At 43.6% G+C, this 20,561-nt stretch overlaps 1 long non-coding RNA gene across 1 annotated transcript; it reads right to left on the reverse strand.

Annotated features, from left to right (window-relative positions):
* Window positions 1–268: 268 nt before the first annotated feature.
* LOC309362331 lies at window positions 269–20,273 on the reverse strand. Its single transcript, XR_014164918.1, has 3 exons — window positions 20,176–20,273; window positions 1,078–1,532; window positions 269–741 (listed from the first exon to the last, which is right to left on the reverse strand). It is a non-coding gene; the product is annotated as an uncharacterized lncRNA (long non-coding RNA).
* Window positions 20,274–20,561: the final 288 nt, after the last annotated feature.

Below are 20,561 nucleotides of genomic sequence, written 5' to 3' on the forward strand. Positions count from 1 at the left end.
AAAAGGACTCTGGTTTTTTTTGGAAATGTACTTTTAAACATTTTTTTTCAATTCATTATATATCATTTCCTGCTTTTACAGATTTTCACCCTGCCACCCACCACAGCTTCCAGCCATTAAAATTCTGCCCATCCCCGTAAACTTAAAGGAATAAGCTGACACCATGAAATTTGACACGAGGACCCAATACCTCACCCAATACCTATCTAGTCCAGTTCTTTGTTCCATAACACACCATAGGTAATATGCACATACTTAGCACTTCAGCTTTCAAATATAAGGAGATATTTTTATTGTTCAACATAGAGCTGAGTATTCCAAAGCTGATGTTTCTATTTTAAAAAATAGAATTGTCTTTTATATTTTTAATGATGTTTTTAATGCCTGTGTTTGTTTTTGGGCTTAAAATATTGTAAGTTGGTTTCAGCTGCCATGGGGAAAAGCAACTAATAATTTTAATCAATCATCATCATCATAACTAAAAATCACAATGATTTTAATGGAATGGAATTAAAGTATGGAAAAGGTCCAGTTTACTTCCAGTACATACCCAAGCAAGTGGTTCTCCAGGAGCTATCCTTGGTGCTAAAACAACCAAGCCATATTTACTGCTTTGCTCTGTGGTCTCCTCCACAGGATGAGAACAGGACACCTCTGGCCAGCTTGTGAAATTTTAACATGGGGTCTGAAATGCATGCCATGCGGATCTCTGCACATCAAGCTGTCTACTTCAAGCAACAGCTACAAGGGAAGGGTAAAAAAAAAAAAGGCTGCAAAGTGTGTGCTGCTTTATTGGATTTGTTCCAGCAGAACATAAGAGTCACGCAGGATTAGAATAAAGGTTCAACCTGATCCAGCACTCTATTTTCCACAATGGCCAACCATGTGACGCTCACAGTAGGGTAGAATTCCTCCCTTTGCTTCTCCCTCTACAGAACTGCTGTAGCTCTACAGAAACTCCTTAGTTTGGGATTACTATGTACTGTCCTGATCACCTTGGCTCAAAAAGGATATTGTATAGTCAGAAAAGGTTCAGAAGAGGGCATCCAAAATGTTAAAGAGAATGGAGTGACTCACCTGTGAGGAAAGGTTACGGAGTCAAGAACTTCATTGTTTAAAGAAAATTCAAGTAAGAGGTAGCAGGATGGAAGTTTATAAAATTATGCACAGAATGGAGAAGGTGAGTAGAGAAAAAAATTTTCTCCTCTTGTAACAGAACCATGGACATCCAACGAAGCTAAATGTAGGAAGATTCAGGACAGATAAAAGAAAGTTATACACACAGCAACTATGGAACTGGCTCCCACAGGAGGCAGTGATGGCCACCAATGTGGATATCTTTAAAAAACGTTTAGATGAATTCATGACACAGAGGACGCTCAACGGCTGCTAGCCTTGATGGCTCAGCTCTGCCTTCAAAGTCTGTGGCAAAATGCTGCTAGATACCAGTTGCTGGAATCCACAGGATGGGAGAAGACTGTTCTTGCGTTTGAATCCTGCTCGCTTGTTTCCCACAGGCATCTGGCTGGGCTCTGTAGAAAGAGGATGTCAGAGTAGATGGGCAGCTGGTGTGTTAATGAAGTGCACATTCTGATTTAAAACAATGAATAATCTGTACAGATTTAAATTATTTATCCTGATTTTGCAAGCGATGAAAAAGAGGGCAAGCAGCTTACATCCCACTATTTGGGCATTTTTCAAATCTCTCTCTCTGGCTTCTGATATTTAGTGGGCTGCTTACAATATCGTATTTCCAGTCAAAAGTAAAAGAAATCCTCAGGCAAGTGAAATTCTGTTCTGCTGTCCACTTCCCCTATCCCATCCAAAACAAAGTCTTGTTTAAAGAATTAGTAGTTGAGATGCCATTGTTGATTTTAACAATGTGCAAATTGTAAAAGAGGCTGTTTTACCTATTCATTGGGGGGCTGAAATATTTTTTTAAAATGTTGCTCCCCAGATTGATGTACAGTGCCTTCCTAATATCACAACCTGCCAATAGTGGTGAAAATCGTAGTTGCTGATAATAATGGCAAAATCAGCTACAGTGGTACCTCGGGTTAAGTATTTAATTCGTTCCGGAGGTCCGTTCTTAACCTGAAACTGTTCTTAACCTGAAGCACCACTTTAGCTAATGGGGCCTCCTGCTGCCGCCAAGCTGCCGGAGCCCAATTTCTGTTCTTATCCTGAAGCAAAGTTCTTAACCTGAAGCACTATTTCTGGGTTAGCGTAGTCTGTAACCTGAAGCGTATGTAACCTGAAATGTATGTAACCCAAGGTACCACTGTATATAGATGTGCATTTTGTTTAGATCCAGCTAGCTCAGTGACTGCCAAAAGTCTTCCTATTCATATGTAGGGTGATCAAGGGCTCTTACTTGCTGGATCATCACCTTGTCATGGTGAGTAGGCTTTCACGTTCCTATGACCCTTGTGAGAGAAGCTGTTGGAAGCCTTGGACTCCCAGCAGGGTCACGCAAGGCAGTAAGGTCAAAGGGGAGGAGCTAGGCAAATAAGGATCCAAGAAGTGCGCAATGGCAGAACAGGCAGAAGATAACGTGGCATGTTACAACAGCTGTGAAGGCGGATGAAGGCTGCAGCAGATAGGAATCTACCAGTCGTCGTGATACTCATGCCATCGGAATAGAGCCTTACTGCAAAGACTGTGTCATGGTCAGCACACACTGATCTACACACAAAATAAAACAAATTCACGCACAGGCATCTTTCAAAAACCCATCCCAAACCCCCCAAAGTCCCATGGTGATTGGCAATGGTAATGCGGGCAGGACCATGAAATCTGGAAGCCCCTAGTCATAAACCGGCACATGGGCGGTGAATACAGATTCAGTTGTTCTGACTCAAGGAATGAGGTAGTTGAGCAGCTCAGCAGCTGTATCCATGACTGAGCAGCCCTTTTTAGGATCCACTCTGCTCACCCTGAAAAGGGGGAGGGGCTAGAAAAGGTGCCCTAGTCTGCCCCCCATTTTTCTTGACTGGGTTACCACACCCAGTGGGGTCACCACCCAGCAGTCATAAAAGACAATTGAACTTTTGAACATGGAATATAGAGACTTTGTTGGATAACGCAGATACTGAGCATCCTGAACTCAGAACAGCCATCATTGCAAAAGAATTGCGACGTTTTAATATTGATATTACAGTGCTTCGAGAAACTCAAAGAGCAGGAAAGGGACAACTGAAGGAAGAAAATGGAGGCTACACTTTCTTCTGGAAAGCTCTACCTGAACAAAAACATTGAATACATGGAGTAGGCTAAGAGGCAGCAACTGGCCCAAGCTCATCTAGGGAACTTCATAGTAGAGTGAGGATCCCAGTCGTAGTTTGGCACTCTAACCACTACACCACACTTCTTCACCCTAAGGTCCCATGGTGGATATACATTAAAACACGCTGCAATCATAAAAATAAAGTGGGCCCTAAAAACACACATATTGGAAGGAAGTGTTTCTCTCAATTTATCAGTGCCAGCTTTTATAGGCAAGAAGTGGTTTAGAGCTCTGTCTCTCCTTGTTTCCAGCCAAAAAAAATGAGCAGGCTTTATAAAAATCCAAAGTAATCTTTGTGTTTATATTTGAAATACTCAAGGGTTTAGGGTTTGTTTTGCTTTTGGTATGCTCTGGCACGCGTATTGCTCTATCCCTTGTGAACTAAATATTTTTTTACAAGAGTGTCATTTTAGATTATGTTTTACTAAGAACATAAGAAGAGCCTTCTGGATCAGGCAAGTGCCCCATCTAGTCCAGCATCCTGATCTCGCAGTGGCCAACCAGATGCCTGTGGGAAACCAGCAAGCAGGAATCAAGCACAAGAGCCCTCTCCTCACCCACAGTTTCCAGTGACGGATTCAGAAGCACTGCTGCCTCCAACCATAGAGAAAGATCATAGCCATCCTGACTAATAGCCATCAATAGCCCTCTTTTCCATTAATTTGTCTACTCCTGCTTTAAAGCCATCCAAATTGGTGGCCATCCTAGCTTCCCATGGGAGTAAGTTTCATAGTTATTCATTCATTCATTCATTCATTCCCCACCCATCTGGCTGGGTTTCCCTAGCCACTCTGGGCGGCTTTCAACAGAACATTAAAAACAGAATAAAACTTCAAACATTAAAATCTTCCGTAAATAGGCCTGTCTTCAGATGTCTTCTAAAAGTCTGGTAGTTTTTCTCTTTGACCTCTGGTGGGAGGGAGTTCCACAGGGCAGGTGCCACTAGCGAGAAGGTCCTCTGCCTGGTTCCCTGTAACCTCACTTCTCGCAGTTAGGGAACCGCCAGAAGGTCCTCAGAGCTGGACCTCAGTGTCTGGGCTGAATGATGGGGGTGGAGATGCTCCTTCAGGTATACTGGATGCAGGTGATGGGAGAAAGGCAGGACACTCCAAATGCTGAATACATCTAAAGATAACTTTAAAGCAGGATATTAATTCATTAAAATAAATAAGTGCATTTCTATTGTTATGGATTTTCTGGGGACAGACTAGATGATACCAGTTCTGCTCGTCTTGTCAGTGTTTGTAAAAAGCAAAAAAAAAAAAAAAAAAAAGAAGGAAAGGGTTGTGACCTCCCTTTGTCTCTTCAGCCTGGTCGTCGGACCCTTGTCTGCATAAAAGAGTCCACGAGAATATCCTTGCAGAGTTTTATTCTTAAAAGTCTTTGTGCAAAACACAACTGAATGAGAATACACACTAGCACCAACCAACCCAAACACCAGCCTCAGCCTCAAACTCTCAAACTAACATTTCTCATTTTATATATACAACCTGCTGCAGGCCGCTGAGTCATGCTGACCCAGCTGTATTCGCATTAAAGAAACAGCAGCCATTTTAGCCGTGACATGTCTCACAGGCACTCTGCTAGGGAGTCTGACGTGCTAAAATACATGGTTTTTCTCAAGCAAAAAGGCTTGACCATCAAGACCAGGGGTCAGCAAACTTTTTCAGCAGGGGGCCAGTCCACTGTCCCTCAGACCTTGTGGGGGGCCAGTCTATATTTTGAAGGGAAAAAATGAACGAATTCCTATGCCCCATAAATAACCCAGAGATGCGTTTTAAATAAAAATACACATTCTACTCATGTAAAAACACACTGATTCCTGGGCCATCCACAGGCCAGATTGAGAAGGCGATGGGGCCAGATCTGGCCCCTGGGCCTTAGTTTGCCTACCCATGATCAAGACCCTGAGCCTCCACAGGGCAGCCATATCTTATTTTAGCAAATGTTTCCATCTGCCTGACCCCTGTAATACATTCCACATAAAAAAGCTAATTGCGGGTTGGTGTTGCATGCACCCAGCATCACCTGCTTCACGGAAGCCTATTACTTTCAAGACCCTGCGGTTGATTTGGGGCAAGTTGTGCAGTGTTTGTTGGTCCAGTTTGGAGGTTCAGCTACTCCATTGGCTTTTTGGGGGCTCTGTGCATTGGTGAATGCACTGGAGGCTTGGCGATTTCACCTCAAGCAGGCTTGGGTATTAAGGATATTACAGTGGTACCTTGGGTTACATACGCTTCAGGTTACATATACTTCAGGTTACAGACTACGCTAACCCAGAAATAGTACCTCGGGTTAAGAACTTTGCTTCAGGATGAGAATAGAAATCCTGCTCTGGTGGCGCGGTGGCAGCAGGAGGTCCCATTAGCTAAAGTGGTGCTTCAGGTTAAGAACAGTTTCAGGTTAAGAATGGACATCCCGAACGAATTAAGTACTTAACCCGAGGTACCACTGTACATTCTGCAGGGATTGTTTAAAAATTAGAATTCATTCTCCCAAGACAGATCAGTCACACTGAGGTGTGAGGCACCATCCTGACATTAGCCCCTTCGCCTCACAATGGCCCTTGCCCAGTCTGTGACACCCATAGGTTCTTGAAAGTGAGGCCTGATGTAGACGGCCCACTCTTGAGTCACGTGAATGCCCGCCCTCTGTCCAGGCACCAGTTTACTTCTGTATTGCGGAAGGTCATCTTGGCATGTGGGGGCAACCCAAGGCCTTTCTCTGGGCACTCCTTCCTCATCGGGGCTACCACATTCGCTGCGGCCTGGGGCTTGGATCCAGACCGCATCAAGGCAATGGGCAACTGGCGCTCTAACGCTTACAAAGGTTACATCTGCCCTGGTCAGCTTCCACTTACAGATTCCGCTTCATTTTCCAGATATTTCCAGCAAGCACGTTTGGATCATCGGCCACAGTATTGTCCACAGGGCAGCTGCGAATCATTGAGACAAACACCTGGAGCATCCACTCAAGAGTCTGCTTATACTGAATGGGTCAGTGAGGGATGCTTTGGAATGTTCTCCTGCCACAGTTACAATCACGGCTCATGGCCCCCCAGATGCCCTGCTTCTTCACCTGAATGAGAATGACCCGGTGGCCCAAAAGAGTATCAACCTAATCAAGTCATTGAACAAAGACATTCGAATAATTCGGACAATATGTCCTAATACTACCATTCTTTGGTTGGAGCTTCTTCCCTGTTTGCTCTGGAAAGGGGCTTTGCAGCCTTCGGGTCCAATTACGCCATTGCAAAAATCAGTAGGGCAATTCATAATGCGACTCTGCGTTTTGGTGACCAGGTGATCAAGCATTCAGACATTAAACTCATTAAGCTCAAAGCTTTTAGACCTGATAGTGTACACCTGACCCCATTGGGGAATGAGCATTGGTTGTGCGATGTGAAACAGGGCCTTGAGAACTGGTTGGGAGACTTTTGAGGCTTTTTGGGTTCAGCTGTAGGTAGTCTTGGTGGCGAGACAGCGATTTCGCTGTCTAGGGTGGCAGTTTTAGGCCTTGGGCAGAAGCCTTTAGTCCAAAAGGAGTGATGTGGTGACTCACCCCTTTTGCGGCAGTGATATCAGAGTCCCGTTTCAAGGGTTAGTGAGGAGAGTCTCTGTCCACAAGCACACAATGTTGGGCCACAGGATTCCCCTCGGCAATGTGGAAAAGGGGGCCAGCTGTGTAAATGCACATTTTGCAGTGTTCCTGTCTGATCCTATCTTGCCTCAGACCCCAACATGGGACTGAGAGGGATACATGCCCAATGCCTGAGCCAAAATTCAAAATCTGAAATTCAATGTAGTTGTGGCCAATTTTAATCCCAAAATATGTTGACTATGTTTTACTTGATTGAGGCCTGGCTCCGGGGGGGGGGTGCACCTGGGCATGCAATGAAACACTCACATGTCTCTTTTAGGGAGTCAGGGTGCAACAAATTTATTGGACTGGATCAGACTTCTCATTCTGGAGCACCATAGCTTCTGTAGTATCAGAATAATCTCCATCAGTGGCGTGAGGGTCCTGTATTCTACTTAGAATATCAAAGCCACTTAGCAAACAGCAAATCCAAGCCATGTCACAGAAGTTCATACCTTTTGCATTTCCGGCTCACACTTCATTAATTTGATGGGATGAATTAAAGTGTTCTAGTTACACTAATTAAATTATTGCTCTTGGTACACTTAAAATATTATTTTTGCATATTGCTTATTCATTATCCAGATTATAATGGGAACACAGAACAAACAAAAATACATTTAAAAATTATGAGAAATGCCAGAAGACAATTAACAGTGTTGTTTTCTGTTCAGACAAATTGACCCAGAAGTTAGTGAGCAGCCAAGAGAGGGAGGAGGCAAGGAAATGTGAATCCAAGGAAATGTGGGGCCAGGCTGAAGGTGATGGGATATCTGGAGGACCTGCAAAAGCCTCCCAGGACTGGCATGGATCTCCCAGTAGCCAGCAGGTTGCTGTTCTCAAAGCATCCTCTTGCCCCAGTACATCTGAAGCTGACTTCTTAGAAGCATCTGCAATTTAGTTTTTGTAGATGTAGATGGCCCTAACCAAGCGGGAGATGGTTTCCTGAGATCTCTGCATCAAGCCCTTTCTCTCTCTATCATCTATCTATCTATCTATCTATCTATCATCTATCTATCTATCATCTATCTATCTATCTATCTATCTATCTATCTATCTATCTATCTATCTATCTATCTATCTATCTCTATCTCTCCCAATTTTAAAACATATCATTTCCAACAATCATTTAACATATTTTCTTATCTTATACAATGTTTTGGACTTCCATCTGCCACATCTGAAGATTTTTCAATCTTTATCACTTTATTTACATTTCTTAATTTTTCTATTACTTTTAATCGTCCTTAACTAATAATTCTCTTCATAGTCTTCATTGCAATATTTCACACAGTCCTCCTTACAAAATTTATTGCAGTCCTACTCGCGTAATCTGTTTATTACAATTGCTTTTCATATAGTTCAAATATTTACTCCAGTCCTCCAAGCCCTTTTTATATCAGCACCTGTAAGAAATCTGACTGCCATTTCCAGAACTAGCTGCTGATTCTTTGTTTGCTGTTTTCTGACTGGTTTGGAAAAGTGTTTGTGTGTTTTGTGATTTTGGATTTTGAGTTTTAACATCTGTTTTTACATCTAGCTGTTAGCTGTTGATGTTTAAGTAAATAAATATGTGCTTGCTCATGTAGTTTTTGGTTCTTTTGCTTTGTGTTTCCACATCCTTATTGCAACTTAATTCATTTGTTTTGTTTTTCAAGCCCTTCAGATCAACATAGTCACAACTACGGTAACCTTAATCACATCAGTATCCCCTCAAGGCCTTTGTTATGTGCCATCCCAATCTCTGAGCAGTGAGAGACTCAAGGGGTCCCAAGCACTTACCCAGTTTCTTGGAATGCAGAGAATGTGGTATCTTTAGGATATATGGTTTTAGTTGCACACATATATATAACCTGAGCCTAAGATGGAGGTGCTCACAGCATTAGCACCCCAACAGATCAGGGGTGCCATATCGCCCTCATGATTGTGGGTGCCTACTGCGTGTGACATCATACATTCTACGTTTAGGTGTATGTTTGTGAGATTGCACGTCCGCGTTGTTGCTGCCAGCAGTGGCTCTTCTTCCTCCTCCTCTCTGTAGCCAGCGAGATATGCTTTTCCATGGGGAGCAACTTGGACTCAGAGTTGGAGAGACTCTGCCTCTGCGTCCAAGCTCCACTCTCAAGAAAAGAGTGCCTTGCTTGCTGGCTGCAGAGGACAGAGCTGAATTGCTTCTCTCTCAGAGGCAGCACCGCTGCTGCCTGCTGGCTTTTCTCATGTGCCCAGCCTCCACAATTATATTATTGTGGGTGCCCAGGCAGCCAAGTCAGTTGGCTCCTATGCAACAGATCATGCTTCTCCATTAGTCACAGTTTTAGATCCAGCACAGGGCAAGAAGGTCTCTGTGTCTCCGGCTTCCAGCCTGCTTCCAGCTCAGTTCACACACATCACACTAGTTCTTGTTCTCCCAAATAAATAGCAGCTAAGTGACAAGGGTGGAGGAAAGGCCCACCCATTAGCCTGGAGGGCCCCATCACTCTGTTGTAGCTCTTGGGACCTGGCTCATCCTTTTGGGATGCTGATGAGGACAGCTAACTGGCCAGCTACGATCATTGCCCCCCAAAGAAAATTGTTACTCCTCTTGTCAGATTCTAATCTCATTCACTACAGGATCCAGAGAACTGGAAGGGACTCAGGGCATCAACCAGACTAACACCCACCCACCCCCTCAAACCTAAAGTAAAGTAAAGGTACCCCTGCCCGTACGGGCCAGTCTTGACAGACTCTGGGGTTGTGCGCCCATCTCACTTAAGAGGCCAGGGGCCAGCGCTGTCCGGAGACACTTCCGGGTCACGTAGCCAGCGTGACATCGCTGCTCTGGCGAGCCAGAGCTGCACACGGAAACGCCGTTTACCTTCCCGCTGGTAAGCGGTCCCTATTTATCTACTTGCACCCGGAGGTGCTTTCGAACTGCTAGGTTGGCAGGCGCTGGGACCGAGCAGCGGGAGCGCACCCCGCCGCAGGGATTCGAACCGCCGACCTTTCGATCGGCAAGTCCTAGGCGCTGAGGCTTTAACCCACAGCGCCACCTGCGTCCCCACCCCTCAAACCTAGAAGAGTACTATTATCTAGCCTAACTGTTTTATTGTCAAGAGGAAAGTGTAGGAAGGGTTTCAGAAATTTGGAGACAACAAACAGTGTTAAGTTGTGGGTGAACATATCAGATGACACAGCGATTCTTCAAACAGCTCTTGTTTATTCAGAGGCCAGAACAGAACTGAACAGCAAGAGCTCTGCTGGCCTGCTTTTATAGGCAGCCGGATGTCAACATTGTAGCAACAACAACCCAGGGTTTCTCACCTAAACTAACTGGCATGGACCTGAGTGAAAACTATATACATGATACTCCTGGTGGCCAGGGTGAGAACTTCAATACATAACAAACAGAATATTGGCAATTTGCCCTCCATGAAAAGATACCTGACAAACTACTAGTATCTAAAGGGCAGAGTTCAAATGACACACCCCCTACACACACACAGACACACGGAGACCATTTTAAACGCATCCAGTTAACACGCAATTGCTGATGCGCAGATGGTTTTGGACCCAGAAGAAGGCAGAACGGGGGTGGAATGGGGGTGCGGGCACACCTATACGTGCTCTGTCAATGAACATGAGGGCCAGGAAAGGCCTACATACACACACAATTATATTTCCTTTACAAATATTGAGGCACGTGGTCACTCAGTGTCACCAGTATATGCAAAGGTCTAGTTCATTTAAGACTATAAAGGTAAAGGGACCCCTGACCATTAGGTCCAGTCGTGGATGACTCTGGGGTTGTGGCGCTCAATATAGAACCTTTATTTTCGATAATGATGGAACTCACAGGACAGGTGGAGAACATTTTTGTTTCCATATACCTTTATTATTTGTAAAGATAAATCTTTGTATGAGTTTTACTATCCCTTTTTATTGCTTTAGCATCGTTTTGGAGCTGTGCCATATATCTTTATACTTTTGTCCTTCCAGGCTGCGATGCTTTATTGTTTAAATTTCTAATTATTTATTTTCTTTCTTTTTCTGATGTTTGCACCCTTTTTTTTACTGGTTTGTTAATTTTTTATTTTTTTAAAAAAATACTATTTACTCAGGGCAAAAGCTGCTCTCTCATTTTTAGTTTCACATGCACTCTTTCCCACCAAAGACTCGTTTTCTTGGCTGATGTTCAATGCTCTTTTTGAGAAAAGGAAGACAATGAAATTATGTGTTCATTCAGTGACATCTTGACATTTATTGCTAACTAGGCAGCTCTCTCTATGTCATTGCTCTGGCCACTATCCATAGCAACCTTATATTTCAATATACACACAGAGACAGCTACCAAGCTGCAGAACATACAAGCTTTTTAGGTACCATTCCTATAGTTCTTTTCTGCCATACAGTGTTGTAAGGAGCTTGATCAGCTGCTGGAGGAACAGATTTTCAAATCCCAGATAACTCATCCTCAAGGCAAAAAAAAACCCCAAACCTCCCTCCCTCTCTATATATTCTTTTCTCAAATTCCAAATGCATTTTGAGCATTGAAAGCAGGAGAGAATAACATCATTGAGCACTTTTTTAATGTTTGACTAGCAAAACAGTAATAATTCACAACTATGGTTTTTTTACAGGGGCGGGGAGGAGATTAAGCATTACACAGACACATAAGAAGAGCTTGCTGGATAGGGTCAATGACCCATCTAGTCCAACATCCTATTCTTACAGTGGACAACCACAAGCAGGATCCCACCAATTGGTATTTGGAAGCATCACTGCCTCCAGCCAGAGAGGCAGAGCATAGCCATCATGGCTAGTAGCTCTCAATAGCCCACTCCTTCTTCATGAATTTGTCTAATCCTCTTTCTAAGTCATCCAAGTTGGTGGCCATCTCTGCCTCCTGGGAGAGCGAGTTCCACAGTGTAACTAGCTCCTTTGGGCTCTGTTCTTACATGCATTTGCACATGATACAGTTGTACCCTCAAAGGCTTATTAAACACCAAGAAGCCTGAATCCAACAAATAAAACTTCAGCTAACTTGCTTAGCTAACAGCATATTTCAAAATGTCTTTTTCTTCTCCTTATTCATGGAAATCCCTTGTTAAGTTCCTTACTTTGGTGTTCATAGAGAGGGAATCTCTGTTTAGCACTGCATGAAGAAGGGCTTTTCTTTTATCTGTCCTGAATCTCCCCACATTCAGCTTCATAAGATGCCCTGTTATAAGAGGGAGAGGAAAAGAATTTCTGTGTCTACTTTCTCCAGGCCATGCATCATTTTATAAACTTCTATCATGTCTCCTCTTCATCTTTTCTCTAAACGGAAGGGTCCCAAATGCTGCAACCTCTCTTCATTGGGGAATTTTAGTTTAGAGAAAATATCTGAAATACTTAGCATAGTTTAGAAACTGTAGCCTGAAATCTTAACTTCACAAATAAGCACCTCAAAGCCCAGTATTATTAATAGAATTTGAAAAGGACGATCTTCTGCTCTTGCTACACTATCAGTTGCTGCACACATGCAGCTCAGAACTACATTAGCAATATTGACTCATCTTAAGCTTGTGATCTACAAAGACCCCTGTATTGCTGTCAAGTCATGTGTCCCCCAACCTATATTTGTAACGTGGTGTGGGAAAGGCAAGTACCAAATGTCAACAGATGACATTTTTACATACATGTTTTCAGGTCAAGGAATGCAGTTCTGGGACTGCATGTCCCTTCTGTAAGATGGTGGTAAGGTTTTTGCGCAACACAGCCTCTGACTCTGCCTGTTTCTTGACTGCTTTCGATTCCTCCATGGTGCAGCGTATGAAAATAAAGATGAGTCAGTCTAGAAATACATCCAGTCAAGAAATGAACCGACATGTGAAAAGGAAGAAGCTTGTGCATATAGCTCCATTTGTAACAAAATAAAAAATAAATTCAGTTTGTAATTATTGTCAGAATAAATGGTACTTTTAAAATGCCAGGCCTGATAATTCTATGGTAATCATATTATACATAATGCATTTTATGTCCTTAAAGTAGCAAAGTGACTTTTGATATGTAAAGAGGACTTTTTTTAAAAAAAAGAATATTGCATTTCTTTATTTTCCCCCAAACAATTTCATTTCCTCCCAAAGAAAATGTTAACGGGTGGGGTAGGGGGTTAAAACAAGGTTTTCCCCATAGCTACAAATGTTGCATCTCTACTTATACTCCAATCTTTATTTCATGAGATACTATTACAGCTAAGAATAGTAATGCAGCATGAAAAGCAAAACCACACTACAAGAGACAGCTAGAGTTGCCACCTTTGTTCTTGCAAACTACAAGACAGGAGGGGGAGGGGGGCTTGAGATTATTCCCCCCCACCACCACCTGGTGCTGAAATGACTTCAAAGCAATTCATTACAATCCATTGCCGCTTAACAGGAGGACACCTCTCTCTCTCTCTCTCTCTCTCTCTCTCTCTCTCTCTCTCTCTCTCTCTCTCACACACACACACACACACACGCACACACACTTGTAAATCTGTCTGTGCTTTGCTACCCTGAGCTAAATACATTACCTTTCACACACCCTTCACACACATGCAGTATTATACAGGCAAAGTTGCATCACACAACCATTTTTTTTTTGCATTCACACTCACACAACAATTTTGTTGCATTCACACAGGATTTGCTTGTGAAAGCATACAAATGCTCATAACAAGATGAGACTGCACCATCCTTCTGTCAAAGATTTTTTGCAGAGAGTCAGGAATGCTTGGTTCGCGGCACAGGTTTGCATGCCATTATTCAAAATTGCGCGTGCATTGAAGATGATATACAGTACATATTTCATTAAAAGCTGCATAAAACTTGTGCAAGAGAGTCAGGCTCTGGGGCCCCTTCCAACCAGTGGAGACCAGTAATTTGTACCAGCTCTCACACCCCCACAACCGCCAATCCCAGTTATTACGGGAAATGTCAAAGTTTCAGAACATGGTTGGATCTCGTGCTTCAGGATGAGCAAGGAGGATGAGCCCCTGGAAAAATTGTTGGCTGATTGGTTTCTTGGAACAAAGTGTGTGCTTTGATGAACGTGCCAGCCAGGTTCTGTCCCAATCATGAGTTCAGAAAATGATATGGGGAAGAGGAGGAGGAATGTATGGGGAAATGATATGGGAGGAGATAAGGAGGCAAGAGAAACAACACACTATACACTGGCCATCCCATTGGTTTGCTTTTTATTTCATCATAGGAAGTTAAATTTTCTTTTAAAAAAAATATTTAGAAACATGTGATTTGCTCTCTGCCTTACACAGTGGCATAACGTGGGTTGTCAGCACCTGTAGCACCCTCTAACTCATGGATTTGCGCCCCCTAACCCGTGGATTTGCGCCCCCTAATCCGTGAATTTGTGCCCCCTAAACCTACCCCCCAGATGTTGTGCCCGGTGCGGCCGGCCCCCCCTGCACCCCCCACGCTACGCCACTGGCCTTACACATGATCTGCACCCACAGCATTTTACAATAACCCCCTTTTTATAGGGTGATGCATAAATTAGTTAAATGATGAATGATGTGGAAAGAATGGAGAGAGAGAGAATCTATCTCTTTCTGTCTGTCTGTTTCTCTCAGCATGATAACGTGAGAAGAGTCTTCTGGATCAGGCCAATGGCCCATCTAGTCCAGCATCTTATTCTCACAGTGGCTAACCATATGCCTTTATGCAGGCTTTATTTTGCCTGGGTCAAAGACCCATTTTGGCACCAACTATGCATTTGTATAGGGACGCGGGTGGCGCTGTGGGTAAATCCTCAGCGCCTAGGGCTTGCCGATCGCATGGTCGGCGGTTCGAATCCCCGCAGCGGGGTGAGCTCCTATCTGCGGTCCCAGCTCCTGCCCACCTAGCAGTTCGAAAGCACTCCTAAAATGCAAGTAGATAAATAGGTACCGCTTTCTAGCGGGAAGGTAAACGGTGTTTCCGTGTGCTGCGCTGGTGCTGGCTCGCCAGAGCAGCTTCGTCACGCTGGCCACGTGACCCGGAAGTGTCTCCGGACAGTGCTGGCTCCCAGCCTCTTAAGTGAGATGGGCGTGCAACCCTAGAGTCGGACACGACTGGCCCGGACGGGCAGGGGTACCTTTACCTTATGCATTTGTATACACACAGGCTGGGAGCCTCAATGGCACCCCTCTGAATGCTTCACCCGGGGCAAAAAAAACAAAGCCCGGCTAGCCCCTCACAGCTACAGCTCTGCCTTATGCCACCCAAAGTGTCTTGTATTTTGGTAATTTGGTTAAAGAATAAAAATAGGATACCCTGGATGCGAAGATCCAGGTTTGGGACAAGTATTCTTTGGTGAAAGAACCCCAGCAGAGCTTTAAAATCACAAAACATGCAACAAAGTAAAGCATGCAACAAAGTAAAGCTGTTAGAGCTTTAAAATATCCCCTTTAATTCCTTTCCAGAGTTTCCCACTTCCCTTAGTGTAGAAAGAGACCACACGTTTGGTAAGTTAAAAATGGTCTACTTGCAATCTCATCAAAGGTCAGATTCACGTGCTTTTCCATACAGCAGCAAGAAAATATAGGCAGCAAAACTTAGGTTCCAAAGGAGGCAAATGATTCTAAATTATTTGTATAGGAACACAAAGATGGCTTAAGTCACATGGCCTAAGACCTCACATGATGGAATATTGCTGGAAAGTGGGATAACAAGTTTTGTAGCCCTTCCTCCCAAGGTGAGGGGGTGTGACCTAGCTAAGCCTGGCAGGATAGCTTACTCTATGGTCTTAACGCTTCATGCATTAAAGTTAAGTTTGTAGGTTATACAAGGCTGGATTTATCCCACAGTGCTTGTGAGAAACCCACAAGCAGGATTTGAGCGCAAGAGTCCTCTCTCCTCTGACCATGGAGGAAGGTTCAGATGGGAAAAGGTAGTGTTGAGGCATAATGCTTTATAGGTCAAGGCCAGCTGACTGAAATATGCTCTTAGGTCATTCTGCACCATCTCCTAATTAATGCACAGTGGTTGGGACAGATGCTGCTATTATGCCATGCCCTTGCAACACAAATGCATATCAGGGTTGGAGAGGTGTTGGTTTAAGCTGGATTAATCTGTTAGGCCAGCAAAGGAGCCAAAAGTTCTGATAACATCACAACACCCCCACAGTTTTGGGCAAAGAAGGGAATAATGTCAGCATGCTATGCCCCTGTACAGGGCTGAATATAAATTTATGGGGCCTGGCAATCCAGAAGGGGGTCTAGGGCCCAACACTATTGTATATGTTTTCTGCAATTCTTAACAAAATTTCACATCCAATGCACACACAATTCTGCATAGTGGCTTGCAAAGTTGCACAGTGAACTGAGTATTTCCAAGCATTTCCAATTCCATTTGAACATTCACTTCTTTGCTTTCATAGAAGCCAACTCCTAGGGGCCGTAGGTGTTTTGCCCCGCAATAAAATATTTGAGGGGGCTTGGGCCCCTCAAATTGATGGGCATTGCCATTCAAATGATGTGTGTGTACCGTGCCATGTGATTATGTGGGGCAGGGCTTCCCCCCCCCCAATATTTCATTCAAGTTGGCACCCCTGCTTGCTTTGATGACACTGTCTTGTCTTACGATGTGCATTTGCATTTGTAGGTTTTTGTAAGCAAAGCCCATGCAAAGTTGTGGTTGTGTTGTATCACACATTCAAGACAAGCATTTAACATGTATGGTCAGCTCAGCAATGATCACGTGAGTGTTTATACTATTGATGTTAGTCATTAGGATCTTAATATTCTCAACAAGTACAAATATTGTATTTCTTATTAACATCAAAATGAGACTGCACATTTATTTTACATCTGCTATAGACTTCGTAATCTTTTTAGTGGCTTCCTGATGTCATATACCTATTTCAACGGCCTCATTAGTTGTAGAGGTAAGATCTGCTAGCTGATAAGGCCTCTAGTTCATCCTTAATTTCATTTTTGAATGTAGCAAATTCTGATTTCCACTCTGCATCTAGGCCTCTCTGAAACTGATTGAGTCGATCTGTGAAGGGCTCACAATCCTCCCTTCAGGAATGTAAAGTCCCTGGTGAGAGAAACTGACTATTTCTGAAACTATGAAGAGATTATGAGTCATAAAATATGTCCATGGAATGTTAATGGTTTAGGAAACCCAAGCAAATACAGGGGAGTGTGGAATACTTTGAGATAAGAAATTCCAAACTTTGCACTGTTGGGGGAAGTGCCTCAAAAAAGAGTTTAGAGTTGCTTCCTTGGATACGTTTTTCAGTAGGTTCTTTTCAGTAGGTTCTATTCCTCTGAGGATGCCTCAAAAAGCAAGGGGACTAAGTATCTGGGTTTCAACCCATATCTCAATTAAGGAGGAAGACATCCTTCAGGACACACAAGGCAAATACATATTTGTTAAAGGAACCCTGTGTGGCTTAAAAATGACCTTAGGATTGGTTTACAGTCCAAATAACAAACAGAAGTTTTGAGAGGTCTGTGAGGTGGCAACATAAGAACAGGACTTTTCTGTAGGAATGCTATCCCCAGGGAGGTTTATGATCAAAGAATCATATAATCATAAAGTTTAAAGGGATTCTGGGGGTCATCTAGTCCAACCCCCTACAGTGCAGGAATCTCACCTAAAGCATCCATGACAGATGGCCATCCAAACATTGCTTAAGAACCTCCAAGGAAGGAGAGAGAGTCTACCACCTTCAGAGGTCATCACTTCCACAATCAAAGAGCTCTTACCATCAGAAAGCTCTTCCTAATGTTTAGTCGGAATCTCCTTTCTTGTAACTTGAAGCCATTGGTTCAAATTCTACCCTCTGGAGCAGGAGAAAACAAGCTCTTGCTCCATCTTCCCTGTGGCAGCCCTTATTTGAAAATGACTATCATATCTTCTTTCAGTCTCCTCATATCCAGGTTAATCATACACAGCTCCCCCAATCATTTCTCATAAGGCATGGTTTGCAGACCCTTGATCATCTTGTTTGCCCTCCTCTGCACATGTTCCAGTTTGTCAATATCTTTCTTAAATTGTGATGCCCAGAACTGGACACAGTACTCCAGATGTGGTTTGACCAAGGCATAATTGAGCAGAACTATGACTTCTCTTGACTTGGAGACTATACGCAGCATTGAATAGCATTAGGAGTTTTGCTGCTTCATCACTCTGTTGACTCATTTTTTTTGTTTGCTTGTTTTTTGGGGGTTGTTGTTTTTTTTTAACATGTTGACTCATGTTAAGCTTGTGGTCTTGTAAGACTCTGAATCATCTTGGCCGCCCTCCTCTGCACATGTTCCAGTTTGTCAACATCCTTCTTAAAGGGTTGTCTCACTTTGTGTTTTATTTATCTTTGGGGAACCTTTCAGTTGTATGGAGTGGTAAGTCAACTTAATAAATGAAATGAAACTGAGGAAGGACTGTAGTAGATGTCAAAATGGAGGACAAGGTACATAAAGAAGGCATGTTTTCTCTAGAATCTGAAAATTGTTTTGTTTCTCTGGCCAGGCCCATTTTAAAATGGCTCCCACAGGCTGAAAACTAACCGGTGTTGCTCATGTCATGCCGTTCTTTCACTTGAAATATATGTTGTCCTCCCTTATTTTAGATTCTCATCATTTCTCTCACATGCAAAGCTTAAATTGCTAAGTTTTAAAAATTTTTGCATAGCCAGCAAAGCTATTTGGGTGGGCTTAGTGAGACTCTATGCCCTCCTCCCCCCCTCCCCCCCCTCTGTGTGTGTGTGTGTGTGTGTGTGCATGTTGTCCTTTTAATTATTGAAGAGGCTCCAGACATCTGGATCTGTGCAGTTTACTGGAAGCCAAGGACTCCACTGAGACGTGATATAATTAGACAACAGCTAGGTTACTTCAGGGCACCCTTTGCCCGAAACACTGCCAATGATGAAGAAGTGGGGGGAAGGGGGCAGAATTGCATCTCACTTCAGTATTGCTTTGAATTTGCAAATAGGGATCAAGTAATTTAACCTCACTAAAGGTATCAAAGAAGATAAAAGGGTCACAGTTTTAATCATGTATTTTAAATATCTGCACAGGAGCAATAAATGGAAATATTAGTCTTTTTGAACCAGGACAAGTGAAGGTGCAGTGTTTTGAAAAAGCTTTCAAAAATAATCATTGGGTTGCATCCAATTTTAATCCTACTCAGAGGAGACTAATTGAAATTAATGACAGGGCTGACTTAGATCCTATTGCAGGGGTGCCAGCTTGAATAAAATATTGGGGAGAGACGTAGGTAAGCCCCACTCCACATAATAGGAATCCCTCTCTCAGAACACTAGAACTTGAATGTTGATAGATTCAGGAAGACTTCTGAAATCAAGTTGTTCTTCCTACAGCACAGATTTGAGGTAAGGCATTCATTCCCACAGGAGGCAGTGATGGCCAGTGATTGCATGACTTTAAGAGATTAAACAAATTCATGAATGGCTTTGATGACTACAGTGGTACCTCGGGTTACATACACTTCAGGTTACAGACTCCGCTAACCTAGAAATAGTACCTCGGGTTAAGAACTTTGCTTCAGGATGAGAACAGAAATTGGGCAGTGGCAGTGTTCCGGCAGCAGGAGGCCCTATTAGCTAAAGTGGTACCTCAGCTTAAGAACACTTTCAGGTTAAGAACGGACCTCCAGAACAAATTAAGTTCTTAACCCGAGGTACCACTGTACTAGCCAGGATGGCATTGGTCTGCCATCATGGCCAGATGCAGAAATGCTTCTGCATGCCAGCATCCAAAACAATAGGAGGGGAGAGCCCTCTTGTGCTCAGACCCTGCTTGCGGGTTTTCCCACTGAGGTATCTGGTTGGCCACTGTGAAAAGAGGATACTGCTCATCTATCAAATACTCCTCCATCCAACACCATTCTAGGCTCTAGGCTCTCACAAAAAACACACTCCAGGAAGGAGACGCCATCAGCGTGAAGCCCCAGTTAACTAACTCACTTGAGTCTCCACCCAGCTATCACTTGCAGAGCAATGAAGCTTTCTCCTGTCTCTCACTCAGGAATACCAACCACATAGGACTGAATCAGCCTCATCCCTTACCAGTCCCGGAACTCCATGCAGAGCTTGTCTGATGCCCAGGGTGGGAGTCTTGTTAGAATCAAGTTATAAACTCAAACAGAAAAGCAGTCGGCCAGCTTAGCCCTTCAAGGCCCAGGGCAAGTGCCCGCACCCTGCACATGCCTGCTCCTAGGTATGGGCATGAGCAAACATCACAGAACCATAGGGCTCATCATCCCAACATAAAATAGTTACCTTACCTTCAAACTTCAAAGAGATTATAACCTTTGGCATCTCCCCTTTGGTGTTGACCCAATGGGGCCAGGCTGCTGTACCTGCTGAGGATAGTCTTATGAAGTCCTTGGGCTAGCCAGCACCTCCCACACAGCTCTTAGAGTTGCCACCTCAATGATTCAGCAGCAAGGAGCAGTAAAAAGCTTCCTGACCACCCTGCAAATGGCTATAACTGCAAGTTCAACTGGTTAGGACTCACACAGACAGGGAAAATTCGGGAAAGCTATAAAAAGCCTCTCCCCTTCGGCCTGTCCTTACATTCCTGGGCATCACTGCTGGACTTCTTCATGCAGCACAGAGATAAACAATGGAGCTCACACCAGCAGGAGGCAGGGATGAGCACCAAATTAGA

The sequence above is a fragment of the Podarcis melisellensis genome (genome assembly GCF_964234715.1).
Source record: "Podarcis melisellensis genome assembly, chromosome: Z".
NCBI classification, from domain to species: Eukaryota; Metazoa; Chordata; class Lepidosauria; order Squamata; family Lacertidae; genus Podarcis; species Podarcis melisellensis.